The sequence below is a fragment of the Zonotrichia albicollis genome, chromosome 6 (assembly GCF_047830755.1).
Source record: "Zonotrichia albicollis isolate bZonAlb1 chromosome 6, bZonAlb1.hap1, whole genome shotgun sequence".
NCBI classification, from domain to species: Eukaryota; Metazoa; Chordata; class Aves; order Passeriformes; family Passerellidae; genus Zonotrichia; species Zonotrichia albicollis.
This window is the reverse complement of record NC_133824.1, coordinates 34,282,801-34,295,541: the sequence shown is the minus strand read 5'-3', so window position 1 is coordinate 34,295,541 and position 12,741 is coordinate 34,282,801.

Here is a 12,741-nt window from a genome sequence, read left to right as displayed (position 1 = left end):
TTCACAGAATCATAAATCCATACTTTCATATGAAGAGAAATTTCATACAAGTCTCTTGACCTCCATAGTTAATTTAGGCAAAATATCTTCTGCCTTTATATGTATTGCCTGAATTTTTTTCCCCTGAAATTCTTTCAGGAAAAAAAAAATGTCTTGAGCTTTATATAGCTTTTATTTGAATATATTACATATTGTGATATATTGAGCTACAGAGACAGGTCCTCTTAATTGTCACGAATTTGAACTTGAAGGAAATTAAAAATTAGAAAAGAATTAAAGTTAGGGAAAGCATTTTAGAGCTGCAGGCACCAGCCAAATAATTTCAGTGGGCAGCTTTTTAAAAAAGTGAATATTTATACTAAATGGCGTCCAGTTCAGAAATAATTTTCAGGGAAGATATTTTCTTATATTCTGGGAAGTTAGACTCCTATTAGCCAAAGTACTACGTAGCATGCAGCTAAATATAAAACAAAATAAGCTCAGTTATCTAATATAGATATAAATTCAAGTATTTGTGAAATCTATTTAGAGCAGTGTTTTATACCTTAATATACAGATGAAAAAGCTGAAGTGGGAATATTGTATGCTTTAGCTAAAATACCAGCTAATTTTTTTTTTCCTTTTGCTGGACTTATTTCCTAACAATAAAAAACAAGATTTAAATTATTGAATATGTCCAAAGAATAAGCATATCTAACTGTTACTGAATTCATGGTAAAACATGGTAAAAGTTAGGAGACAACTGGATTTTATATTCTTCTGGACTGATCCTGCTGTCCTGAAATGAGTGGCTAAATTCCATTTGCCTTCAAAGGGACCTGAATTTCATGTCAGCTTTTTAAATAGAATTTATTAACTCTTCAGTATTCTACTAAATAGTAAAACTTCACTGTTTGTTAAAAATCAAAATAACAAAAATTATAGATTAAAATCTAAGCAAACAAGGACTAGCAAATACTGTTTAAAAAAGCTTTTGGGAGATAGCTATTGGTAAGCTGTTGGCTGATAATTTAATAAAAAGTATTCAGCCTTATTTAGCTACTGTTTTAAAGTGGTTTATAGGACCTAGATGTTTTAGAGTCTCCATTAACATATGCAGGATGCAAAAGAAATAAAGCCCTGCCCTTGCAGAATAAAGATAGAAATATGTTTTGTCAATTAAAACAATTAAAACTAGCTGCTGAATCTAAAATTTAGTTACTTAAGAATTGACATTTTAATGTTAACATTAGAAAATAAAATAGGGATATCTTTGCATCAAAAAAGAACTTCTTTTAACAAAATATATAAATTTGGTCTTTCAGGCATTAAAAAAATTATTTGTATTTGTGAGTTCAAGTTTTTAGTTTAGTAAATACATTGTTTAAATAGTAGGCAGAGACAACCTTTGAAGAAGGACAATTGGTAGGATTAAAACTTAAAGTTTTTACAAAAAGAAAATACTTTGATGAGGGTAAACAGTAAGCATAAGTCAGTTTGAGGTTCATCACTATCTCATGAATTCCTTTATATCAAACTAATTCATATGACTTTAAGACAAAATTGTTAGACTTGTTACTCATCCTTACTGAAATGTTTTTATTTAAAAGTTATGTTTTTTCCTCGTTCAAAAATTGTTATTGATTTTTCTATAGAGAAGCAGAAAAAAAAGTAAATTCAATAATAATTCACAAATACTCCTTCTATTGAAGCAGACTTTTTACTCTGAAATTACTAATAGGAAATTATTTGAACATTTTTTTAAAGTTAATTTATGTAAGAAGCTTTTTGAAAGTTATAAATATTATCTTATAACTAACTGCAACTAGAATGCAGCCTTTTTTCAAATTGAATACTGTACATAATAATTAACAAAACATGTGGATGTAGATACAGTAACAATTATTAGAAACATTAATTTGCATTGTTGAATCTTAGTGGGGAGTTTGTTCTTTCTTAAGGCTCTCAAGTAGTTAGCAATGAAAACAAACTGAGATTAAAAGAATCTGTTTCAATTCTTCCTTAAAAACCAGAAAAATGTTTCTAAACCTGTAAATGTGGTTTGATATATTTTTGCTTATAATGTATAGGTTATTTATAAATACTTTTTGGGATAAAATATTTTTATTTGCAGATAGTTCATATCTCATTAAACTGACTGAGCAGACAGGGCTACATCATATTTGTTTGTAAGTTTAACTGAGACTTATTTAATAGAAAAATGAGCTAGATAAATATCCTACATCAGTTTTATCCAAATAATAGCACTTGTAATAATTACTGTATGTTAAAAGTCTCCTATTGATCGTGTATCTAGAAGCTCTCTGTTCAGTTTCTACTTAATATTCTTGAAGTTTTTTTCCATTTATGGCTTTCAGAATAATAAACACAACATCCCTGTTGTTTTTGAAATTAATAATAAAGAATAAGTACTTATATTCTTTTGACATCAAGAGAAATTACTGACAGAAGGAAATATGCAGAAATTTTGCACAAGTAACTTTATGAAGTTTTAAAGACTTTGCAGGGAAAGATTTAAAAGAACAAAATGAAACGACCCCCACCCTTCCCATATTTGAATAAAAATATTTCTAAATGTCTGCTGCAATTTTTTTAAGAGGGGAAACACATTTTTTGCATTGGCACTGTATTAAAATTCAAATAAATACATCAAAATTCATGGTGAGAGTTCTACCACAGAACTTAGCTTTTCAAAGCTCTGGAAAACTCCTTAAATTTAATTGAAACTACATTTAAAAATTTTGTTTTCATGTACTAAGTAAACCTAAGTGTCTACCGTGGAGAACAATAGCTGGATATATCTGATCAATGGAGAGAGGAACACCAGAAAAGTGATTTTTTCAAAGAAAAATAATTCTCTTCATATAAAATTTAAATTGATGGGCATTTGTTTCTGGCCATGTTAATGCTATAATCAGTAAAATAAGGTAGATTTTACCAACTAAATGGAAGGTAGGTACAGCATGATCTGACGTGGGAAGGAGCTTAGAGTTGCCTCAGTGTAATGGCAGCACATAAATGTCAGAAACAAAGTTCAACTTCTTGGACTACAGTTTCCACTGAGATACCACCTTAAATTTAAGTTTGTGAGTTGTATGTGCTTCAATGAAATCATGGCTTTTAAAACATCTATTAACAAGCTTAAACGTGGTTATGTTTTTAACTATTTCATTAATTAGAAAGAGAGCTCTGTAAGTCACAATGTGAGCCAAAAATGGAAATCAGAACTGATGTGTTAATAATATGTTTCATTGCTTATTTTTAAAAGAACAATTTTAGAGGTGAATAGTAAATTCTCCAGAAAAAAATCACAAACATATATACCTCTATTAGTTTTTGGAAATGTTTTGTTCTCCTGTCATTAATTATGACATTAATTATGTCATCTTTTTGTTCTCCAGAAATTATGCCAAAGTTGCTGAAAGGGTCAAAATATTACCAGTTTAAGTCCCCCAGAAAAGTTTTCAAATATTTCTGTATTTCACATTACAAAAAGGCATATGTGAAAGATGATTCAATGTAATTCATTAATTTAAAAATTTCCAATTATGAAGATTCAACTATAAATTATTATTCCAGTAAATTCTTATTTTATAATATTAACTTTTTTTAATGTAGGATACCATAAATATAAGACAAAGTCCTACAATCAAACTCCAGCTGATAATAGAATAATATTAGGCAAAGCAGAATTTGGAATGCAGTTTCCTCATTTCTGACTGTAATTTTATAACCATAGGAATATCTATATTAGAGGTTCCAAATTGAATACTTTTCTTCTGCTACAGTTTTCTAGATTTCTATTCTATTTACCAAGACTAATATTTTTGCCACAGTTTTCATTGTTCAGGTATTTCAAATAAGAAGACCCAATTGCTTGGTCTCTGGTCTCTAAAAATCCACCCTGTCAGGATGAGAATTAATTAATACAGCTTTAATTAACTTTAAGTTTTCTCTTTCCCTTTTTCTCCCTGGTTAATTTGGTAGAGGGCAAAAATAGAACTCAGATCAGTGTAATTTCATCTGCCATGGCAGGGGGGTTGGAACTAGCTGATCTTTAAGGTCCTTTCCAACTCAAACTATTCTGTGTTTCTGTAATTTCCTAACTCATATCAAATCCTCTGTTTCTGTAAGACAAATTCTTGGGATAATAATGACATGCTGCTACTAGCATGAATTTGTTAACCTAAAACATACCACTCATTAAATTTAATTCACTCAAAAAAGTCCAGTTAATTTGCCTCAATATTTATCAGAGTTGCAAATTGGGATTTTAGTTATTAAATCTTAGTTTTAATGGTCATTATACTTATCATATAGAATTCTATTTAAACAATCAGGCTCCATGCTTTTAAGATTTAAAGCAACCATTCAAGTCATCTTCACCACTGTTCTGCTATAATAATGCAGCAAATCTGTATTTCATGACACAGGGATTTAAGATAAGATGGTACTATGTGCACCAGGGCATCTAATTGGAACAAAAAGGAAAGCAGTCAGAATAGGAGGATATCTGGATTTAAGTGGGTTAGCACCAAACTTTGTAAATTGCTTAACTGAAGATACGAAGTTTCAATTCATCTAGAAGCATAGGTGTGAAGATGTGAAATTATACAGACTGTGTGATGCTTATAAATCCAGCCAAGAGTTTGTCAGTGATCATTGGGCTCACGGGACAGCAGTGACCTGCCGTGCTGCAGCCTAACTCCATCCTGGCATGGAGTGCAGAGCTGAGATGTGTCTGAGGTGGGGGTACAGGCTGAGCTTTGCAGCTGGAATACAAGCCTGCCTACAACCCTCAGAGCAGCCCAGCTCTTGGATGGGGACCATTCCAGGTCTGTGGTACCAAAGTCTTCCAGAAATTTAGGGTCAGGCCAGTTTTGGTAAAAACTATTTGGCTACATTCTAGTGCACAGTGCAGTTGTTTCAATTTGGCTGTATTTATCAGAATCTTTATGTACAATATTCTGTATTTATGGCTGGGACGTCGTGATTATTTTAACTGCTTGCTTTAAAAAACCCTGAAACTTTAGGAATAGAGAGAAGCTAGTGTCTCTTTTCCAAATTTAATTAAAATTCAGAATTTTTCCTGTATACATTTTCTGAATTTTCAGAGTTCACTGGTCACACAAAGATATGCAACAGCAGTGAAATGTGGGTCATAGTCTTCAACTTCATGGCATACAAGGAAGGTTCAAAAGGGGGTAAAAGTCTCAGCTAGGTTGTGCCAATTAACAGTGTTCTGTCCATGTTTAGTTTATTTGGGAAGTTCAACCAAATGAAGTTTGAATTAATCTGTCCAACCTTCTCTTTTTCTTGAATTTATACTCTGGCAGCTCGCTGGGTGCCTTTACAAAACACAGTAAGACCAGCTTCAATGCCACTGATGTGAGAGACAGAAAACCTGAGCAGAAATACCTGACCTTAACCCTTTGTGAAGTGTCCACTTCATACTGCTTTGATCAGGAATATGTATTGGGCCCACAGCCACTGTTTACACGTAGGTCTGTAATCTATTATCATAACTATCAGGCTAAATTCTTCCTCTTCTCTATTCTTTTCTCATTTCTCATTATTTTAATTCTGGTTTGGTAGCCAGAGAATATTTTGCTATTAGCTGTGACCAGGAGTCCTACAGTATTTAGACAAATAGTGTAAAATTCCATGAATTTTGAGGTGCTGCAAAATCATACAGGACAATAAGAAATGTCCATGGAAAAGACTGACAGGGATTAATTTTTCATAAAAATCTGTAAGATCGTTGATGTAATTTTTATACATAACTTTGATTTTTTTTTTTAATAAGAAAAGATCAAAGTCATACCTGTGATATTTCTGAAACCAGAACACTGCATTTCCTTTTTATGGAAGTCTACTGAATTTTGTTTAATCCCATTTAAATTGTTACATCATGCTCATAACTGCACTGTTGAAAAGCCACTCGCTTAGTGCTAATGAGTGTGTTTTGGTACTTGAGAATGACTTGACTTGGTTCCCAGGAAAGGGATGCCTGTACCGTATATCCAAGATTAGCTGGACACAGCTTGGTTTACAACCCATGAATATGCATTCTTGAGGGCTAGACAAAGTATGGTTTTGGATGGTCCTCCTGAAGATAAAAATGATGGATGTTCTGTTTGTCTCCTGTTAGTAGATGGTTTCTGATCTTCATAATGTTAGAAATTTCTAGCCAAACTTTTGTTGCCCAGAGGGTGTTATTTTTTACACTAGGGTGTTAAGAGGGTGGGAGAAGTAAGGGGTCTTTTATCTTTTGCAAGAAGTTTAATATTAACTAAGTTGAACGCCATTTGCCTAGGTGCCCTGGAATGTCAAATAAGATGTAGAAATTTATTTCTATGTAGAATATATGTATGAACATGTAGAATATGAAGTAAAATAAGTTATTTAAGATTTGCTGTGGGAGAAATCACACACCATCTTCATCCAGAAACAGCTGGGAAAGGACTTGGGAGTGTATAAAGCTGGTTTAAGAACAAGAAAACAGAAGGACTGTTTGGCAATAAGTTTTTTTATAGCTGAAGCCCTTCAAAATGGTAGAGGGAAATTGAGCAAGCTCATCAGCTGTCTGCATACAACCCAAAAGGTACCAAGTTCATAATACATTTTGAGACAGGTGAAGTAAGCAGGATTTTAACACATGCTGAGCACTTCCTCCAGCTAAAATGAGTGTTGTGTAGTTACTTCCCATTCATCTACTAATATCTCATTCAGAAGGACCAATGCTTTCAGACTGTGAGGATCATGCCCTACTTTTCAATTGTAGGATACTGAATATATGGCAAAAAAGTAGTTGATTAATTGATCAAGTCTGATAAATGTGCTACCAGCCAGGCCATCATCAGGGAAAGTTTTATGTATCTTTCTTTTAATCTCATAGGGAGGTAACCTGTGGTGCAGTTCCTTTTCCTGTTAGCAGGCAGCATATGCACTTCCTTATTTTGCAATCTACTGTATGCAATGTCATTATGTCCTTTAGTACAGTGTTTATTGAACTTTCTGAATCTGTGATTTCCTTTTGATTCACCTCTCTCCCTGTCATTGTCTTGAATTCTTCCCTTTTTTGATGATAGATTTTTGTAATTGCTGCCTGAAAAGTAACTTTTTCAGGGAGACTGGACTCACTGACAGCAAGCCAAGGTAGTTGGTAGATCAGTAGCTACCTTAGATACTTGCAGGATCTTCTCAGTCCCCAGCTGTCAAAACTGAGATACTCCTGACAAACTTTGAGTTTTTTAATGTTGTGAGTATCATTGTCCTTTGGCAACCCGTGGTTTGAGAAACAATTGTTTAGCAGAGGCAAAGTTCCCACTGAATGATGAATTCCCCAACAGCACAGTTTTAGAAAGTGACAGAAAGCAGGTTTGTTTAACCTGGATTTGGAGAAGGTCTGCTGATAGTGGCAGAGGATCTGCGTACAGCATAAAGTCTCTGTGATAACCTGAGTTACAGCTACCTTCTCTCATGTTTCTCTACAAACAAAATTATTCTTGGTAAGGGATATGGGCAATAGAAGAGGTTTTGATGTTTAAATGTAAGGAAAGAATGTAAGTATTTTTCCTTGTGTTGTATATCCATTGTTTTAGATCCTTCATCAGCCAGTCTTTAGTTTGAAGTTGCAAAAGACTATTGGAAATCTATGAAGTTGTGTTACCTTGGTTGTTTAAAATAGGGCCAGATAGCATTTATAACCCATGCATTGTAATAGTCACTGTGTCTCTGAGATAACCCTGTTGTGCAAACAGGAAGATGCTGTTCTATCACAATCCAAAGGAGGGGTTCCAACACTACTGGGACTCTCTGCATGGATCCCCATCCCCCGAGCTAACCTGGTTATTGCTGTGCTCATCTTGGTCTCTCCTATGTGAATGCCCCACTGAGTTAGGATCAGGGCACTGCTTAAAGATCAGGAAAAGGTAAAGACAGCTGAAGTCTGGTGTATTTGAGACTGAACTAGAGTGAAAGAGGTGAAAAGTCAGTGATCCTAGGCTGTGCTCTCTTCATCTGTCACAGACACTGTTTGACCTGTTCACATCTCTGTTCCTCTGTTTAACCTACCTGTCATGACAGTGACCCTCCACTTGCAAGGATTATGAATAATGTGACTATTAAATAGCACCATGTGTTATGCCTGGTGCCTTCCAAGACAAATACACAAGTAAGTATTTGTTATTAGTTGCTCTGCTCCTTGTTTTCAGAAAGAAAAAGGAGAGAGGAGCAGACTATCCTTGTGATAACCTCTTGGACTTCAGCAGAACCTGTCAGAAGAGGGCTGCAAACCATTAGGAACCCCAAGGAGAGACTGCAGAGCCCTTCAAAACAGCTGGCATGGCTAGGACAGGCACCTCATGGAGTATTCCCTTTTCAGGAGTTAGTATAACATTAAGTATCTTTGAAGTAACACCAACCCTCTTTCCATCTTCTTTCCTGTGTAGCTGTCTTCGGCGTCTCTACCACTTTCACAGTATTTCAAAGGTTTCATTGAAATACTTGCTGTGAGGCCTTAATATCCTTATTATTGGAAGACAAAAGATAAATGGCAATCATGCAGCTAAAATGACCTGTTTTTTCTAGTTTTAAAAACACAAAAATGTACAGCAAATATTTATATGAAATTCAGGTAAAATACAGGCCAGAATGCTCCAGAAGGAAATAACTTCTATGAGTGCACCAAGAACAGCATTTAAGAACAAGGCTAATTTATTAAGCCCATCCTTTCAAGCAACCATTTTGAAACAACCATTTCATTGTATTTCCTGTAATTATTTATTTAATTCCACCAATATTAATTGATAGATATTTACTGGTTCATGAGTGCTCACTTAAGCTTCATCCTATATTAAAGAAATTTATACAACTCAGGGGTTTTTGTCCTAAAAGCTAATACAAGGAAAGCTGGCAGTAGTAAAGTCTTTCTCCCAGGACATTGTTACTGGGGCAGATGCAGCTGGGTGAAAGCCCGATGTAAAATCTGTGTAATAGCTAACTCCCACCAAAACACTCTAGCAACAGCATGGTTGGACGTCAGGAAATTAGGGACAAACAAGTCTTAGATGTTGCTGTTAGGAGAGAGCGAATTTTGGCACTTAGAAGGAATACGGGTGGATACCCTGGGACGCAGATGTAGCTGATGTGAATGTGTGAAAGTCGGTGTTGTGATCGTGCTTTCCAGCAAACTAAGTTTTCTGTGACCCAGGTCATGGTGGTCTGGTTTTGTGTGGCACTGAGGCACCTCAAAGTGTGGTTGACCTAAATGAGTGAATAACCCCACTGAACATGGGGTATATTTGTACACCTGAAATTTAGTGTCTCACATTGAACTGGCCTTGGAAGCAAAAAGGATATCTTCTGGGAAAAGGAGAGGAAATGTTGTGGTTGAGAAGGAAGGCAAAGAAAAACTTTTTGAGAGATCGGTTAGTTACTCCTCTTCTGTGTAGTAATATCCAGGAAAAGAGAAAGCAGGAATGTGTGCTTCATTGTGCTGTGGAAGCTGCTCGTGTCCAAACGTGTAATTGTGACAATATAAGTCAAAAATACAGTGCCCAAATAACTGGGATAGAAAAGTGTGTAAATGTGAAGTAGATGGGCACATAATCACAATGAAATTTCATGCCTTTATTCACATTTCATATGGTGGAATAAACAGTAGTGTTAATAAAACTGTGATATAAGTATTCTCACAGGAGTTGCATATGTGAGCTTTTAGTGTTTGACTTTTGGCATGTAAACATGACAGTAATTCTGTAAGTGGCTAGTGACAATTTCTATGTGTGCTTGTGGGACACAAAATTTCTGTGAAAGAAGTTGAAAAGCAATTTTTGCAAGGCTCCTATAGACCCCTAGGTCTTTCCATTAAGTCTCAGTGTCTCAGAAGCCCTTATGTCTACAAAGGCAGAAACTGCAGTGCTTTGGTAGCTGGAGGAAGATTCCATTGTATGTATATGTGCTTGCATCCATGTGTGTGAGTTCCCAGCTGTGTTTTGGAGTCTGTACATAGAGAGGGAGGGTAATATAAAAGGGAATGTACAAGTTTAGAAAATATAAATGCAGGCCAGTTCTTGTGCTGTTGTTGACTGTTTAGCTGCTTAGAGCATTGTGGTTTATTCTGAAAAAAATGAAAAAAGTATGCTTTGGAAACTTAGACAAGGTCCTGGTGTAAGACAGTAAAGGTTCTATCTGGGCTGGAGTGTTTTTTTTTTTTTTTTAATAGATTGCACTTGGCAGGAGGAGGAGAGTTACCGTAGTTGGTAGCAGAGAGACACATTGTTTCCTTCCCCGTCCCAACCAAGGTGAACATATGTCCTCTAATTTCCTATGGCCTGTGTCAGGAAGAGTATTTATGGCTAATTTAAAAGCATACAGAAAGTTAAATGCAGGGACCAGTTTTTTTCCCTTGAGTTTGCATAGGAAAATAATTAAAGGCAAACACTGTATATTGTAAGGAATATATTGGTCTGGCATATGGCATTCTTTTGTTGCAGATTACAGACCCAGTGGCCTGATCCTGCTATCACTGAAATGAATGGCACATTTCCTATTGATTTCAGGGAAAGAAAGAGCAGACTACAACCCAACATGAGACAGGTGAAAGCTGCTCCTTTAGAAGTATGCCACCCATTATATTTAGACTCCCAAATTACTTTTTCTTAGTGTCCTGGGAAGCAGATGGACACAAATTGTTCATATTAAAAGTGTAATGAGGATTGTTTAAAGATGTAAATGTTGTCTTTAACATTGCTGAACCAAAAACATAGAAGATTCTGCCAGTGCATGAAAGTGAAACTAGCTGAGAACAAAAGTGAAACCAACAGGCAACTCTCCCTTCCCAAGCTGAGTAAAATGCAGAAATCCTAAAGTGCTGATGCTTAACAGTAAATTTGAATTTTAAAATTTCCTTTGCTTTTATTAGTGTGAAAAAGTGTTGCTAGTGATCTAGAAGAAGATTTCCTCTAAGATAGGTGTTTTCTCATGATGGTATCTCTTTAAAAAGTCAGAACCAATTAAAAATGTCAATTTTTTCTTTATGATATTTAGGGGCTTCTGTACACATTACCCCCTTTTTCTTACACATTTTCCTTTTGCATGCACTGCATCACAGACTTTTAAGTCATGTACCCTTAATATTATGACAGAAGCATGTGCTAGAGCAGGACAGAATTGACCTTGCTTACAAAAGTACTGGTAACTGTAATCAGCAAGTTTCTAGAGAAGGGAAAGAAAAAGTACCTTTAAAAATATATTAAAATGATGGTCAAAAGCATTTAATTGATAAAACACCAAAATATAGCAGTGTAGCAATGGGGAGAGACAGTCATTCAGTTCTTCCTGCCCAATCTAGTAGGATCAGAAGTGACAAATGTACAGGAAAGTGGGGAAATACCAAACAAAACAACAGCAGAGGGTAAAAAAAAACATTGGATGCCATGGAAAAAAAGAGAATGGAGGAAATAAGTGGTTTAGATAAGTTAACTTTGAGCAAAATTCTTCTTTGGTTCACATTTGTCAGTGTCTAGGAAATTATGTGTAAAACTACATGTGTGGCAACAGTCTGCTGTAGATCTGAGCAGTATGAGGAAGATAAATATATGGAAGGAAAAGGGTACAAGATGATGTATTTTTTTAAGGCAGTTTAGTCATGAATACTACACCCTACAGTGCTGAGGCTTTCTGACCATGATTTATGTTGATAAGGATTAGTAAATGACAAACTGAAGCAAGATGTTTTGTTTTTTTGTTTGGTTTTTTTTTAATTTAACTACCTGAATTTGTATTCATTATCTTAAACATTTTTCCCTCTCACATTTGTTTGGAAAAGTTTGAAGGGAAAAGGGGGGGGGGGGGTGGAATGGTCTATAGACAGTGATTTTAGCTGGTATCTACCACGCAGGTGGAGGGAGGAGATAGAAGTCTCAAAACTACAGGCCTATGTAAATTCTGCAGCATCAGAAGTAAGTACAAAATGATACAAATCACAGAAAAATGGGTAAAGCAAAGACCATATTTATTTTGGAAGGTATTCAACTTTTAAAGCAGAGGAGGGAAAAGTTGCTGTGGGAAGAAATATTTCAGGACTTTGTCCCTCATGTAAATGGCTTTTAAAAATTTCAGTGTATGTAAAAAAAAAAAATATATATATATATATCTATATATATTTAAATATAAGATCATAGCACCTGCAGGTTAAATGTTGCTAATGGGATAGAGCATGCAGTGATATAGAGGCCTCTAAGAAATTAAAAGCAGGCCTGGGGAATCTGGTACTTCAACTGACAATGTATGGAACTAATTTTTGACATGTGTACCTGACTTACCCAAGCCAATTTTGAGAACTCAGAGTAGAATGTAATAAGAGTTTTTAAAATGCTTTTCAGACAAAAAGATATAAAGCTTTTTGAGGGACAGATAATTTGAATGTACAGAAATGTGCTTAGGTATACAATAATTTTAATCTATTTCCTCTTATGTTACAGAGAGCGTGGCACAGCCACTGTTCTGGGACAGAAGGACGGACATCTAAGGGACATGGGCATTTCTTCTCAGGTAACCTGCTCTTACTGATGGCTTGAGAGAGAGAGAAAAAATAACTTTTCTGTTCAGATTAAATAATACCTGACCTTTTGGCCTTTTAGATTTTGGTGTTTATTGACATTTCAGACAAACATAGATACTTTTGTTTTATTTTGAGAGAGGTGAGGAGGCAAAGTGTTGTGAGGGAGGGAAGTT